Below are 17,464 nucleotides of genomic sequence, written 5' to 3' on the forward strand. Positions count from 1 at the left end.
GTGTCCTACGGTGTGTCTGGAAGGCGCGCCACCTCATCCTGAGACAGATGAGACCGCATTCCTAGTTATTTTCAGTTGTCCATGTAACATGTCGAGATGTTTACTTTTCTTAGCACGTGAAATTAATTTCAGTCTCAACATCCGTTTGACCCCACTAACGGCTTCTCATCAAACTTGGTACGAACATACACTTTCAAACCAATGTTCAGTTTCGTGTCATGAACAGTTATGACGGTGTTGCGAACACCTGTGGTGGGAGTCACAATAATGTTTATCAGGCTGAAAGCAGAGTCCTGAAAATGTATGTGATACCATTTTGTAGAACGTAACTGAACAAAATGGCCGCCAGTTGAAACATGTAGGCGATAAGTAGTGAACCGTAGTAGCTAGATGTGAATATTTGTCCGGGAAAAAATCGCAAACATAACCTAACCTTGCCCTCTGTAAAGCGTTTCTTCTCCGTTGACAATTACAAACATGGCGACGAGTATATATGATACCGTAATGAAAATATGGCTTAAGAAAATTACGTACATAAATGATTGTATAATAATAAGCCAGCCTCATAAAAGAGTCTGAGTATTTTGAGGGGTGAATGCGAAATCCGTTGTTTTAAGATTTATTATCACAGTAACGTTTAAAATTGTACAGAATTTCTTTCACAAATTTTATGATTAGCATAATTCAAGGTCGTTATCAAAATGGTTTAAATAATTTTCTCAGACAACAAGCCGTGTCAGTTGTAGACAAAATTTCAAGACAATCTCCGCCTCCATTATTTCCCTAATGATGGAAGTGTAGATTGTCTCCGAAACGTTGAGCTCCTGTCCACAATGGACACTGCTTCTTGCCCTAGAAAATTTTATCGAGTTTATTAAAAATTCCAAGGATTACCTTTATTAAATTTTGTTTTTGGGTTTTTTGCATAACGTACAAATTATGGGGACAGTTTACTTTGGAAATTCACGAGAGGATTTCGATTAAATTTAGTACTAGAGTTTCTAAGCCGACCTTTTATCGGCAAAATTAATTTTTATTTACCTCCACACGATACAATACATCTACCATTTTATGAAATTCAGCACTTTGCAGGAAAAGGTGCATTTTTATGTGATACAATACTCGGGTAAGTTCATTTATTTAACTTGCTTATCAAAGCAAAAATTGTCTCTGTTCAGCTTTGCAAGAGTGATTTGTCTGCCCCCCCCCCCCCCCTTCTCCCAGTAAATGAAAATCAAAATATAATAGGCTGCACATTGACACTTAAAAAGCATCTGACGTCCGAAAACTGAAAGTCAGTCTTGCCTAATTTGTTCAAATTCCGTTTCTTTAAACGGACAAGATCCGCGTTAGTGAACAAATACATCGCAACGCTGCGAAACTAAATTCAGTGTTTGCAAAGTCTGCGGTCCAGTAACCTGAAAATTCGTCCCAGAACTGAAAAATAAAACGATCAATTTCCTTTAACGGGAACAGGAAGATACAGCACTTAAAACCGCTGAATACAAACCAAAGACCAACGGGTCAGTTCACATCCTCATAAACTACCGCTACTCTTTACATGCAATTCTAATACGTCAGCTAATTCCATTTCCTTCTCTGCTTTCCTTATCGATACGTTCCAACAGGTTCTTATACTAAATTTATATGCGGGGGGGGGGGGGGGGTCCTTCATTTGATGCCATCAACTCCCAAGAGTAAATTTTTAAAGTTTCTCGTAAAATTTTGTTCTAAAATATTTGAAATTTATATTATTTACTGTGAGTAAGGCACCAGTTTCAGAAGCATAGAATGTAAGTAGCTTATTGCAAAATGTTCTACTGAAATTCAACGGTCTTCGCCAACGTGAAATAATTTCGAACTAAATATTAACAAAAGTTTCCCGAGGTTATTCATTTATTCATTCTTTCATTTCAATGTACAATTTCCAATTCTTCATTATTTTATTTTATACAAAATTAATTTGATTCATGCGGTTTCGTTGAAATTTTGAAGCACGATATAGGTAAGGGATTACGTCACGTTTCTTTCATCCACATACAATTCTGGGCAACTTTCGTCAGAGGCCTGTAACAAATTGCTCGGCTATTGCGTATTGTGTTTATATTTCCATGTCAACGCAAATGGTACATTTATATTAGCTAACTTATGACCTTTAATCTCAGACTCAGACTTCGTGGCACTGCAAGGAGGAGACATATCTAAAAATACAATACACACTTTTAATTTCGCAACATTCAGGTGACTGACGAGCCTACTGGCTAAAAGTGACGCAGTCTGTATTTCAAAGTAACCGCCGGAGGGTTTACAGCAAAAGCAGCATATGTATCACGTAGCACACGTCTAAACGTTGTTAGCTACTTGGTTCGTTCACTCAGAAGGTTTTACTATGATTTGTGCTTTCTTTACAAATGCACAGTCCCTGATTTTCTTAAGCGCCCATCCGTCTTCACTCCAACACTCCATAATTCGTAATTAGCAAGTTCATATAAAATCATAAAGGACGAATTTTGAAAAACAGAGCCCATATTACGGTTTGGGGAACATGTTCTCGCTTGCGTCTGTTTTATGGGCAGTTCATAACAAATTAATGTAGCTTAAATTTGAGTTCAAGTCAATTAACGAATGCAGTTATGCTCAAAGGAACAAAAATCTAATTAGCTTTCTCATTCAATGCAGTAAATTTCACTGACTAAGAGGCTTCAAAATGAAACTTGATAAAATTCCTTCATGAAACAATGTAGTAGTTGAATATTTTCGTCAGTCCTAAGATTCTGAGCTCCATGATTTTCTCAAGTCACTCAACGATTCGACGTCTTTTTCATTTCTCACTTTAGTATCGACGATGATAAAACTCTCATATGCAAGATAAGAACCCAGGACGCCCCAAATACTTAGTAGGAATGCTAACCAAGCGACCGTAATATCGTATGAGCTGAACAGATTAGTTACTGTAGACGTGAGGGCAGAGCATGTAGCACGCATGGGGGACAGATTCGGAGCTCCACAATGAAGTAACTAACGGAAGTTGAATACACGTAATTGAGTAATTTTTTTCGTCAAAGCGATCTGATGCATTTGCTTCCAAAATAAAAGTCTGACGTACCGCTGTGCTAGATTCCTTTATGATTTATTTTACTAAAGAGGGTCTTATTCTTCAACCCCCCCCCCTTGTCCTGGGAGGAACGCAGAACCGGAATTTTGTGTCCACTAGCTGTTGTAGTCACGATTCGCCATAACTGTACGAGGGGCGTCAAATTTAACCCCTGATAGAATCTTATTTTGCTCTGGAATCAAGTAATAAAAATGTACTTTAATATCTGGTTTCTGCCAGCCACCAAAAATTCCAATAAGCTATCGCATTGTTAGGTTAGGTTAGAACTCGCTAAAACAGATATCCTCCATACCTTAAATAACTGGAATACGACGTAAATTTATTACATACACTTCTCACTAGCAATTATTTAATTTAAAATCGATTTTTACTGTCCAGATGTAAAATTTCTGCCTAAGGCATTAGTTACTTTTATTCTCCCACAAACTAGAAACAATGCCTACATGAAATTTAGACGATCACAATTGGTACAAATATAATAAATTAACAAATCCACGCACAGTGCAATAATTATGGCGAGAAAAACAGAATTTAACCTCTCACCTTTGAGAGAGCGCCTGTAGTTTCAGAAGCATCTGAGGGTTAATGACCTACGACGCGTCTGGTACCATCAGCGCCCAACGTCTGACATTTTCCACAAATCAGGGCGGAGGGTTGCAAAAGGTGGATTTTGCTTTACGGGTTTAAAAATATTACAAGACACGCATGGCAGTGTGGAAACCTAGGGTAGCTAATAATTTAGGAAAGAAATCGAGAAAATTCGAATTATTAACTCTGTAACAATGACTTTCTAAAATAATTATCACAAAATTATCCCATCTAAATGAAAACTCAAATTACTCGGAAATTCTTCATACAAATCTTTCAGTTATTAACAATCATCCTCAATCTTAATTCTCTTTTTTTTTCAGAAAAGCAAATCACAATAATTTGAAAAATTATATCGGAAGATAAAGTTATTCTAATTCACAGATAATCTGAATTTCACTGACGCGGTATTGAAATAAATCGCATTTTTAAAATATATATTTGATTTCATCATCGTCATAATTATTAAGCATGGGAAAAGTCTATAAACCCACAAGTACAAAATATAATTGCCTGAAGTTGGAATTCTTATAATCGATTGTTTGGCTCAGCTGTGAGTGGACTGTGTCTGAGAAAATCAATGAAAAAATCGGGTTTTGCCTGAATCTAAATAGATGTTGACCAATATCAACGAAAATTAGTCTCTCGGGACAAGTTATATAGTTTACACACCAAAATAAAATTTCGTGAAAATCCGTCGCGTATATTCAGATGTACACGTAAGACCTTCCCATTGTGCTCTCTGTTCATTTTATGAGTAATGATTTAATCAAACATGTTCATCGCCCCACCTCCCAACTTTGAGAATGCGTCACGTTTTTACTATAGATTATACCAAATTACATGCGTGCGAGACTTGAGGACGATGACGTCATCTGGCGATGATATCATCGCAAAGGATCGTGGCTTCTGACCGTCATCACCGGCGACCATCCACCTCACGGTATTCAACACCCGTCACGTTGGTACCTACTGTAGGCTGGACAGGATCCTGAAATAGCGTCGAATGGCATAAATTCGAAATCACATTTCATGAAAACCAGTTCTCGAGTCATCATTTGGCAGGAAAAAAAAAGTAGTTCGTATGACCGATAATAGATGGCAGCACGATTTCGGCTGAAAGATTCGGAACAAAAGATCGCACCCAGAACGTGTTTTTCGCTTGGGATAGAGTTTAGAGTGAACGGATTGGGGATCAGACCCGGGAAATGCGGACTGCGAGGCAGGAATTTTGTCGGTCGTAACTTTCGTTAGGAACGTGTGAAGTTTTGGTCAGCCCTTCCTATCAGAACCTGCGTCTGCTGACTGGCTGGTACGTAGTTGTTACTCATACTTCGCGATCTATCTGGGCCTGAGGACAGAGCAGGGCGTGGTGGACTACGTGGTCTCTCTCTCTCTCTATGGCCTGAGGCTCAGCGCGGGGCGTGAAATCACGACGCAGATGGAACGAACACATTGCTACGTATAACCTGCCTGTCCGTCTCACAGCAACAAAAAAAGTAACGTAAAAAATGTTTGAAGGTGAGGATGAATTAATGTTTCCAACCGGCAGACTTTTAAATTATGCCTCGTGTTCTAATTACTGTCTGATTTATTTCCGTCCGTTGACAGCTGAGATACGAAGTAAAATCATGCGTGCTTTCTGTTATCAAATGTGTTTTCTGTTCCTCCGGACTGAAGAGATTTCAGTTTTGTCTCTACGACATCGAATCCCGAAGACGACGATGAAACTTGGCGTTTCGTGACAGTACAAAATCTATCACTGAAATAAAGTGCCCAAGAGAATCTTAGGATATAAATAAGAAGGTAAAATTGGTAAATAGAAAAATACACCACGAGGAACTTTATAGCTTCTCATTTTCTACTCTTCACTTAACATTATCATATAATAATTTCCTCTATATTTTATATAATATTAGGACTGGATGGCCTACGTAAAATACGGCTTAAAACAAGGACTTACGTACAAACTGCGTTGTTACGACCTCTTACTTTGCTTAAACGTCGTTAGAAAGGGAATAAAGTTGTATTAACGATAAAATGTCGTTTTGAGAACACATTCAGTAACATAAAGCGACCAAGATCTAAGACGGATTCTTTCTTTATAGGCCTATAAATGTAGAAATGTAAATACTGTACCACAAAGAGTTAACACACAAATTGCCATAATCTGATATTCGGAGACACGAAGACAAGAGACAGGGACAAAGACTTATAAATCACGAAAACCAAATTTGTGTTATTGTCAAAAAACGAATACAGGCAACCGATAATTTGATAAAATTCTATAGAAAAATAAATAAATATTAGATAAACCATTGTTAAATCAAGAAATTTTAAGCTCTAACGGCGGCGAACAAGAAGAAGGAGAAGTTTACCGACGTTTCAGCCCTAATAATGGAAACAGCAAGGAGTTTAGGAGAGGCTGTGAACTTCCAGACAACGCAATATTCCAGAAGACAGGCATCATCGAGAGACAGGTAAACGCATTTGAGCACGTCATATAATCAAAAAATTTTGAACATACGTTTTTTTATAGAAATTCAACGAGGGACGCACAAGTGGCCCGGCAGATATCGTACCTCTTTTCAGTTTCAGTGAAGACGTTTAGAAAATCGAGGGTTAACTGTAGTCACTGCATCCCTCATCCTCCCAGCAAGTTCCGGCAAAGCGGCAGCCATTGATAGCGCGTACTCAGCATCCTCGATGCACCCTCAGAAGAAAGAATCAAGGGGAGTGAGGTCCGGCGAACAAGGGGGCCAGTCTATTTCTCCGAAAACCTGCTATTAAAGACGTCCGTGACGAAGCTGTGGAAACGTGGAGGCGCTCCGCCACGTCTTCGGGGCCTTGTTCTTCCGAAATACGCTTTTCTTCAGAAGCCATTTTAACAACTGTGAGTGTAGCGCTTCAGGCGGAAAATTTTGTAAACTCTAATGGCACGAACTTCCATATAACATACCGAAATGCGATTACTTTGCATTCCGGTTCAAGACCAATTTCACTGTAAAATGGTACGCGTACAGATTGTCCCAAAATGATATATACACACATTCATTGAATGACATGAAGACATTTTAATAAACTGAACCATTACGTACATCAGCATTGGCACTTAGTGTAAATTATCAAATCTAGTGCAGGTGTTTAAAGAGCGACATCTTTTAATTCTTTTCCGGAGGTCTTGAAGTGTTGGCGTTGTGCTGTGCACGTTCTTCAAGTGTCCCCACGGGAAACAGTCGGCTGGGGTTAAATCTGGTGGTCCTTGGGGGGGGGGGGGGGGGGGGCACTCGACAGATCCCCTGTGTCCTGTCTATGGGTAAGGTAAAGTGTTAACAAGATAGGTGATGACATCTCGATGGTAACTTTGGGGTGCCCCGTCGAATTGATACCACATGTCATTGTCTCAATACAGCTGAAGAATGGTTAATATTCCATTATTTTGGAACATTCTGTATTTATATAAGACAGCATGTGAGGGAAAATAGTTCGTTCAGGTCACTCAGCGGGAACAACAGACTGAAATTCAAGAATTTTGTAGTTAGGATGGAAAAAAGATTAAAGAATATGATTAAAACGTATATTTTATTTATTTATAGTCTGTTTAACGAGGCTTTTTAGTAGCTCAGACTATACCATGTCCAAAATTTTCTCTTGGAAAAGTATTTTCTCACTGGAATGCGGACAGACGAACGGACACGCAGATATTAACAGCCCTATGTGCGTTAATATCATGCGCATGGCACGAAAAACGCACGATAAATATGCATTTTGTATTTAAGCGTTTCCTAAGATTCTCATAACAAAGAGCATAAACCAGTTAATCTTGGTTAACGGTAAAGTGTTTTGTTTTCTTTGCGGTTCGGACCAAATTTTTAAATATTACTCAGTCGAACTTCGGGTTCAAAAGGTTGATGTTTTTGTTTCAGTCTGAGTAGTGCAGTCGATAAGAATGCGTGTCCGGCCGAACCTCCACTTCTACATACATTTACATGACATCGATTCAGTTATCAAGGTTCAATTCAAAATTACCCAGATTCGAAAGTTTTGGATAAACATCTGTGTCTTGTTCAACGGTGAGTGTAGGAAGACGTTCTGACTCCCCTGATCGGACCGAGAAGTGGAAACAAGCTATATCAATTTGTAACAAAGAAAAATTTCACTGGACAGCGCTAAGCGATATTCAAAATAAAAATAAAGCAATAAACACTGCGAAGCAAAGCAGGCTGGTAGATGGAGATACACTAAGGCCGTACAAGGAGATGGCCTATCATTCAAGGGCACTGCGACCGTGCGTGAAGTGAATTTGGTCTGCAGAGCGAGAGAGATTGAGAGAGAGAGACAGCCAGGTTGAAAGACAACAATTACAACTTAATGGACCACAAATTAATTTATTTGTAATTACCTTGCAGACGCAAAACGGCATTTCTCCTTCGACAGGCGAAGAAAATCTCGCGGGATTAACCGAACCATATCCGTGTAGAGGTCGAGAAGTCAGCATTGACGTTTCGTAATTGGGAGATCCCGGGATCGAATCTCGGCCAACAGGCCGGCTATCGTAACGGAGGTTTCGAGTGGGTTACCTCAGTCCCTCTAGGCGAATGCCGGGTTGCTGCCTTTTGATAGACCAGGCCCGTTTCCTTCCAGATCGCCATTCATTTTCATCCGTTTATTTCGAAGCTATATATACGTAGAGTTATTGACAGTCTCGGTAAATAAAAAATACACATAAATAAATAAGTAATAAATTGTTCCAAGAAAAGTGCATAACGAACACAACCTTTGATTAGGTGTCATAATTGAATAACAGAGACTTTTTAATAAGGCATTTAAAATAGTGTTAATATTCTTCTTGTGCCAATACAAAATGCTCATTCCGATGTCTATACGGTAAAATATTCTTTCCATCTGGACCTATGTCACACTACGCTTTTATTCCTGCCTTTTTCTTTTGTTTTGTATTTTGATTTCATATTGTATTTAGATTAATGCATACTTTAAGATATTTTCAACAGCGTTCGTCACTTGCGTTGTTACTTAGTTCTGTCTTCTGCGTATTCCTGCTCTACCATTTTCCGCCACCGCGCAGGGTTCACTTCTAAAAACAAATCGGTCTGTGGAGTACAAAACTCCACCAACGGAACTATCGCTGCTAAAAATGAGAATCATACGAAACGTAAAATAAAATATTACTCATTATTGAGTTAGCTAGGAATAAATTTAGTAGCCCCTAGGCTTTAAAGGGCTAACAAAAATAATTATATCCTTTGTCATTATTTCTTGCGCCGATTGAGGGAACAAATGACGCTCGGGGTCAGACACTACAGCGCGTGCGTGTAGCTGTCCTTTGGAGACAAAATGGTAGGGCGAGTTGAATGCGCTAAAGTAGCCAGCGCGACCGCCTTCGTTCAGACGCTAACGCACAGCCAGGCTTTGCTCATATTTTAGCAATTTAGCATTCTCCTTGGAAGCATCATCATCTTTTTTCTTCTCTTTTGCATGTTTCTTTCTTTTTTTTCCTTCCACCACACGAGACACTAACCTAATCGTGCTGAACTCAGAGCAACGAACTTAAAAATTACATGCGCCGAGTGTGTTACAATTTTCGGTCGAAGTAAAATTATGGACCACGAAATTTTTCTCAAATTTCTGTTGTATACACTTACGCATAAGGCTCGCAATGACAAACGAAAAATCCGTTGTGCAAGCTACAGCTCGGGATACCCTACGCATGCAACACGCCACAGACAAATGAAACAACGCACTCATAATTCTGGGAAATTCCTGAAAGGCCTTGAGGCGCACCAACCCGGATACCGAAAGCCTCGGACGACGATAAAAAGAAGGGAATCTTACGTGTGGCTTGGGAAGGGGGGGGGGGGGGGACCAAGCACGCAGTGAGACACAGAAAGAGAGAGAGAGAGAGAGAGAGAGAGAGACAAAGAGAACAAGAAGTCGTTTTTGTCAAGGTCGATGCAACGTAATGCGTTGTGATCCATGACCAATCAGATGTGACCTCTGCGATCGACGTCAATGTTGAGCGATTACTTGATTGGTCACACACTTTCCTACTGGATCCTAAGATCGTCGTGATCTTGTCAAAATCGATAACGAACTCGGCAGCTAACACGTGTGACGTTCCGGGCGCAATTGGGTTTTTGATAAGGGACGGGCAGTACAAGCGCGAGCTAGGTCTTCAGCCAAATTCAGCTGTTTAAAACTTCCCTGGATTCCTATTATTTAACAACGTTCTATCAAGTGAGACTGCTTATTGTCTAATAAAATTAGATAACTTGGTGAACAGTAAATTACATAAAAGAAAGTGGTTGTGGTGGAGTTAGCAAAACTCTCCCGTCGTTCGCATTCAAGTGCCGATACTTGGAGTCCAGGATGATACTCCTTCGAAAACACTTTCGAGCTAGTAACTCCATTATATTTGCTTTTCTAGTCCTTTGTGTCCTTACAAATTCTTTACACAACCACAAAAGTAAGCAAAGCGTTGCCCGCTTAGATCACTGGATGACAAACGATGGGTCCACATCAGAAGTTGGCTATCGATAACATACACTTTCAGGGAAATCTTCTGACTTCTAACCCGGAGAGAGGGGGCCTGTTTTGAGTTTTGAACGGAAGACCTGCCATTTGAATTGATATTTTTATTATAAGTTAATTCTTGAGAAACTTTGAACCAAATCTATCTCGGTTACAAGTTAATAATCATCTTCACATTGTATCAAATATTGGTAATAATAGATTCTGCGCTTGGAACGACGTCACTAAATAACTTTGCCAGTTAATTGCGTTACCATGGCAACAGTTATAATAAATTAAGTATAAAACACACACACACACATGTGTACGGGATAAAGTTACGTATGACCGCCCAATCAAAAGCCGACGTCGCCCTGATTTCAGAACAAATAAGTTTTGCGATCAAACTTGCAGAAGATTCTACATTACTCTATTCAGGTAAACACTGTTGGGCTTTGAAACTTAAACATCTGGTTTGCTGCGTCGTGTAAGCAACCTAACCTATGAATGAGCAAACAGTCTTTTGTTTCACTAAGCTGTTCCCATTATGTGAATGTTGGTAGTATATCACCGCTGGCCGATTCGAAATTTTCACATCTAATTTACAGTTTAAAAATTGTTACAGAAACGCAGGCATAATGTAATTTTGATTAAGCGCGTATAGAACACGTCCCACGCTTTCATGATTGCGCTCCATTTAAATGCGGACGAACCTCACAGAGAACACTGAAAACAACTTGGCATGTGGCACGGCTTACTATGGCATTAGGGTAAGGTGGGGCTAATTGGCTGCTTCAATTTTAAACATACCTTGATACCTCTCGGTCTGTAAACATGAATCCAAATTTTCGGGGGCACCAAATGGCGACTTTGCTGAACGCGTCACTTTCTTACAACCGCTTAAGGTTCGCGGAAACCAGGACAATGTACGGAAAGCGTTTATGACTTTGTATTCAAAATGGCGTAGATAGCGACTCATTCGGATTTGCTACGACTTCTATAATTCTCCTGAGAAACACGCGTAGTAGATAAACGGGCATAAGTGACTGTCCAGCGCAAACAATTCCTCTGCGCATGCGTATTGATATGAAATACAACTGCGAGGCGAATTTGTGTTTAATTTTTAACCAACTCGCTAAATAAATGGTTAACTGAGTAACTAATAACCTAGCGAAAAACTAAACAAAATTCACTAACTTTGGGAAACCAAGCGTTGTTGTTGAGACAGAGAAAGTCACAGCTAATGAATGAACGGAAAGAAGCAGACCACAGAATAATAGCGGTGAATTAACTCGCAAATCGTCTGAAAGATTACTTACATTCTTTTCTGATCTTCCATTTTATTGTGATATGGCATGCAGTGGATTCTGGGTCACGCTGTCTTGAGTCACGTGACTGACACGCGCGCCACCAAGTGTGCGTGTTGGACGGCCACTTCCTCAACCAACGAACATCAATATATGCTATTTTTTTCAATAGCTGGCCCCGCCTTGGAGCACGCAATTCTTAAAATCACGTGGTTGAAAAAGAAAGCTGATAAATCTCTTACAAACACCTGCGCCAGTAAGATTCAAGAGAAATGTAAATTTCATGAATCAATCTCGGTTAATGTAAGGAAAACTTCTTGAGTAAAATATCGAATTAATTGCTATTAATAAAAGGTTGTCTGCAGTTGAGTCCTTAACTTTTGTAGAATTGAGGTGGTGTGAAAGAAGATAGTCATGAGAATGTTTTGATCCAAATCAAATTAAGAATTAGGATAACGGAGTCGGTGAGACACTACGTTATACACAACTGACGAAGATTGCCCTTGCAAAGAAGCCCCCTAGAAGACTCGAGACAAGATGGAAAAAAAATGAAAATTAAATGGATACTTACTTAGAATACAAGGTGCCTTGAGCATCTCCGGGTCCCAACTTTCGTTGTCTTTTATCTGTTGGACAGTTGGTAGGACTCCTTGGACGAGTGGTCAGTCCGTCGCAAGGCCTCTACCTGTACATATTATATTATATATATAATATTTTTATATATAGGTCAATATTCCCTTCTTGCTTTGTCTCTCTTAAATACAAAAATTGTCTACGCCTCTTTTAAAATGGTTAATTAATAAAAATATATAGACGTTGAAACTTTTACAATTAGTCAGATGGTTAATTTACACTTTACAGACATGACTTTGTAGTCTTATATCCACTTCTACCTATCATATCCAACTCAAATCCTTTTGTACATTAACCCAATCAATTTCAACTCTTCACTATATTATTTTAGCCATCATAGATTTTACAATATGTAACTCAACAAATATGTACAATTTCATATAATTGTTAAAATTGATCGTTTTAATAAATGCACTGCGTTTTAGCTAATCTTGAGGTTTTTCACGTTCATTTTCTTAAAATTTTCGTATACAGCAACAGACTCTCGATTATCGGGGGTGGGGGAGTGAGTTAATTGGTTTAAACGAAAATTAAAAATTAATTATGAAAGTTATGATGATTAAAACGAAAGGCATAAGTAAAATAATGACACTATTTAACATATTAACGCAAATAAATTGTTGTTAAAACATAAAGTTTACGACAATAGAACGTCATTATTATCCAATGGAATCCTTTTTAATAAACAATTTGTATATTCAATATTAAATTTGTATAAAATATTTTCTGTTGTCAGTACACCTTCAAAAATTTAAGTACTGTATGTCAGTAAATAGAACTACATTTATGCTACATTTGCGTTATTTTAGTTTTTTTTATTATCCGGGGTTTCGGTTATCCGAAAAATATATTTCGCAACTAACTCGGATAATCGGGAGAAATTTACACTTGTTACTACGTACGATTTGAGGTTTTTACGGCGGTGAGTCCGAAGATGTCTGTCTTCTCGGTTGTTGCGCCGTGTAGTTTACTACACGGCGCAACAAACGAGAAGACAGCCATCTTCACACTTGTTACTCTTTACGAATCAAACTTATTTGATTTAGTATTGATCTATGTTATTTCTCTAAAGCCGATGTTCCTCTAAATAATATTTACAAATTAGGTTTAACCGTAAACAAAATTTACTTCACATTTTCAAAGACCGGTTGATTGTTATGCGTTATTTGCACGAAGTGCAAAGCGAGACCGCATTATGGGTTTGTCGTGCGTGTCCGTCCGTCCACTGGACGGATTTGAATGAAATTTTGTGTGCAGTTTGTGATATTCTGCACGTCCTCAGGTTCTTCGAAATCAGACGGGAAGACAAAATATTTTGGACTGAGAAGTAGCAAGCATTTCCGGAATTTAGTCTCCTGCTAATTTCCTCGTTAATATCATTTCGATTTGTTATTTTTGTTCCCAAATATTTTAACTACGTCACAACTCAAACGGACCCGTTAATAAAATTAATTTGACAGATATTAAAAGTGAAAAATGTAAAGGAACAAAACTGGGAGACATAGGTCAGTTTTGCACTATAAAACATATTTTACGGTCGCAAAGAAATCTGACCGAATGTGTACAGATATGGAGGCACTGAACTTTCGGATTTTATTTATGTAAGACCCCAGCACGCTCGATGCTTGAAACGAAACATCAACCCCTTCACCCGACCTCTGCGGCTGAATCAAACACGCGGATAGTTCAATGACGTCAAAGCTCTATGGTACTAAAGCACATTATTGAAAGATACAAATTTTAATTATTATATTCAGATATCATTAAAACGTCTTTATTGTTATCAAATCAATTAATTGTTGATTTCATAACATTGCATAGTCTGAACTTCAATATTTTCCGTCTACAATTTATTGACAGATTCTTCACCTTTTACCGCACTCTTTCAGAGGCCTTCAATACACAGCGTCGTATGAAAGGATAATTCAGAATTTTTAGGTTGGAATCGAACCATCATCCAAACATCGACTTGATGAGATTAAACTACGAAATATCGGCAACAGTGAGCAAGGTTAAAAGGTCAGGACTTCACTGAACGCGATCTGTTACAGAAGTTACAATTTGATTGTCGAAAACATGAGGCTAACTGGCACTTGTGATAATTCAGTAGAAGGTACGCGTAAATTTTTCATGCTGACGTCAAACTGATGCTGTATGTCACGTGACGCGGGATGCGTGCCGCGTCGGTCAGTCTGTCTGATACTCGACCACTACTTAAAGAAGAATTTGAAATGTTTGAATAAACTCAAAGGCCATGTGGAAATGTCGGCGTGTGTGCGTGGGACCAATTGATTCGTCCAATAATAATTAATCGCTGGCACAGACTTGGAAGGATCAATATATTATGACCAGAACCTTCGCTGTAACTCACGAAGAACCAGATTCCGTGACGCACGCACTTCGTACTTTCCAGGGCGGATGAACGTACAACAGTAGTTCCAAAAGACATCGCACGCCGCGTGACGCAGAGAAAAATTATATCCCAAAACGCGTTTTTATTTCCATTATGCTTCCGTGGTGTCGAAATCTCACCTCGAATGTTAAAACTATCGACCATAGCAGTTCTTTGAACATAGGCTGAAGACTTTGCGAAGTAACACAAACCCACACTATAGCCAATGAACTTGTGTTAACTAAAAGCCCTCAAAAAGAACTTCGTGATAAAGCTTTTGTAATTAAATCCAACAAACTATACAACCAATCAAGTGACTAACAAATGGAATTTCTAAATCGGTAATAAACTTTGATCCTGAAACCGACTAATTAACCAAATTACTTAATATTTAACTAAATTAATTAAATTTACTCACCAATTAAGCTAGTCATAACTTATTACCTGATAGAGCAAACAAACAGCCAAATGCAAGGTAGAGGGTCTTCGAGAATGCGAAAAATATTTTCGCCTAGTAAATAATTCTATTGGAACAGGCAAATTTATCACATGATGTGGTATATGACACGATATGAGATGATAAATTATATGTTTGGGTGTGTAATATATATGATATAATATAATAATACGACGTGTGATATAATGATATGATGGCGTATTCATGAATAGTCTTGAATTCCATACGTTACACACGACTATCCAGTTCCTTCACATACGAGGTAAGTTAGCCATGCAGAATGAGCCTTTATGGTGATATTTTGTTTGTTTGTGCTCTCTTTCAAATTTGTTCAGTGTGTAGGTAGTAAGTCGAGTGGACGGACACAAATTATGATCGCAGCAGCTTGGACAACGCTTCCGAAGTCACTTTGTTGTCAATATAAGCCTACTAATGGTGATCTTATCTATCATCACATGATTAGTTTACAGTTCTCTATGGCACTTATTTAAGACATTTTGTCTAGGATTAATATGTGATAACGTACGCTCAAATACGTGTATAGGCTCATAAGTAATGTGAAGTTTCAAGAAGATTAAAGTTCGTATAAAACGTACTGGCATAAGAGAAGCACCAACGTTTAAGTTTTGTCAAAATCTGTCGATTGGGGTGAAAATGAATTATGTTTATTCAGGCCATATAGGAAGGTGGCCCTCGAAATGCGTTAAAGACAAACGACAATAATAGACTAATAGAAGTTCGCGTGTCAAATTCAATCAAAATCAAAGGATTCACAAAATTCAAGAATTCATTTGCACCCTTTCATAAAGTAGCCTAATTCTTAAACGTAAGCAAACAAAAGTAATATCAAAATGTTTCAAAGAAAATTTTAAAGGCGTTTCGTAAGCAAATATCAACATGTCATCGTCTGGAAAGAAGTGTTCATAAATGTAAATAATTTAAATTATAATTATATAAATATCAAATTTAAACTAATCGATAATAACACAAATTATGAAATGTAATTTGTATATTTTTAATTTTATTAGAGGCAGTAAACGCGAAATTATTCCATAAGCTAGATGCATACAGCGGTTTTGACCTAATTATTGCAATGTATAAAACAATTAAGCTAACTTACATTACGTATTACTCGTTCTGGCCCGTACGTCAAACACAGGCCTGATGATTCGATGCTCATCGTTCAGTATCGCCGGAAAAATTTTCCCAAATCCAAGAACGTTTGTCTTTGCAATATCATCAACAGTAATCAGCTTCGAAGTTATTCATCGGGAGAGACCGAAGTTATTTGTTTCGACGAAGACATTATAGAAACAAAGACCGTCCTGGGTTTGAGTCCCGGTGATATGATTTACGGAGTTATTAAACTAACCGCGATACAAAAACGGTGCAAAACACAGGGTTTCTTGTTTTTCTTTTGACGAGGAAATTGCAGGAATTAAGGTCATAAACCCGATAACTACCCTGGGTTCGAATTTCGCTAAAAAATTTGAATTCAGGTTTGAGATAAATAATATTTTTATGACATACAACGATACGTATGAATAATCAGGCCCATGATAAGTTTTTTGATCAATAAAAAATTCGTAAGAAATAAAAAACATTTGCGCAATTTCTGCGCAGTAACGCTGTTAGAACTGTACTAGTACAGTATAAAATAGTCGTACGCAAATAATAATAATAATAATAATAATAATAACGCTTCCATTCATTATAATTATCGCACTGAAAGCGACGTTAGCACTTAAGTCATGAAGCCTGAATACGACGATAAATCACTCAGACAATGAAGGCGATACAACGCAGATTCCCCCAGGTTACCTGCCCGGCTTAATACACTTGTAGTGGGGGGGGGGGGGGGGTGCTAAGAAACATAAGATGAAACGTGGGGTAAGTCAAGACAACTGCCATCCACATAAGCAGCTGTCTTCTCATGTCCGATGAGATAATCATTTTGAGAATGATGCATTGCGTAAACTGGACTCAGTATCAGAGGTAGCTCTTAAGTGAATGTCCATTGCTTGGAGTAATTCAAATTAAAATAATCGACTACTTTGTGCTTCTGTAACGAATTAATACATTAACTACCCGTCCAGGAAGTCCGGAGTACAGTCTGATTGGACGATAAATTGGACTGATTCTTATAGGTCGCGAGATTAATACAATTCATTCAGTGTAACAATTTCGAATTAGAACATCGCGAGAGAAAGATGGTAAACCTCAGCTGGGGTAAACAGACTTTCCAAACTTGTTCCTTATTGTGTGAGATGTGAGGTTTCCACGGCGGTGGGTCTGAAGATGGCTGTCTTCTGGGTTGCTGCGCCGTGTCAGGGCGATGATGGAGGCTGCAAGGACCTCTGAAACGTTGGTAAACATCTACCAGACTACACTGCGCAGTAACCCAGAAGACAGTCTTATTCTAAATAAGACTACTTAAGGATTAT

General features: G+C 38.4%; 1 long non-coding RNA gene across 1 annotated transcript in view; it reads right to left on the reverse strand.

Annotated features, from left to right (window-relative positions):
• Positions 1-6,981: 6,981 nt before the first annotated feature.
• LOC147874632 (uncharacterized) overlaps positions 6,982-17,464 on the reverse strand; it is a 36,480-nt gene continuing 25,997 nt past the window's right edge. Inside the window, exons 2-3 of the long non-coding RNA XR_015533961.1 lie at positions 12,110-12,223; positions 6,982-7,219 (exon numbers count right to left, since the gene is read on the reverse strand). This is a non-coding gene — a long non-coding RNA (uncharacterized LOC147874632). The remainder of the gene's footprint in view (positions 7,220-12,109; positions 12,224-17,464) is intronic.

The sequence above is a fragment of the Zootermopsis nevadensis genome, unplaced genomic scaffold (assembly GCF_977971745.1).
Source record: "Zootermopsis nevadensis isolate Lab colony 2312 unplaced genomic scaffold, Znev_1.0 Znev_ptg000007l, whole genome shotgun sequence".
NCBI lineage: Eukaryota > Metazoa > Arthropoda > Insecta > Blattodea > Termopsidae > Zootermopsis > Zootermopsis nevadensis.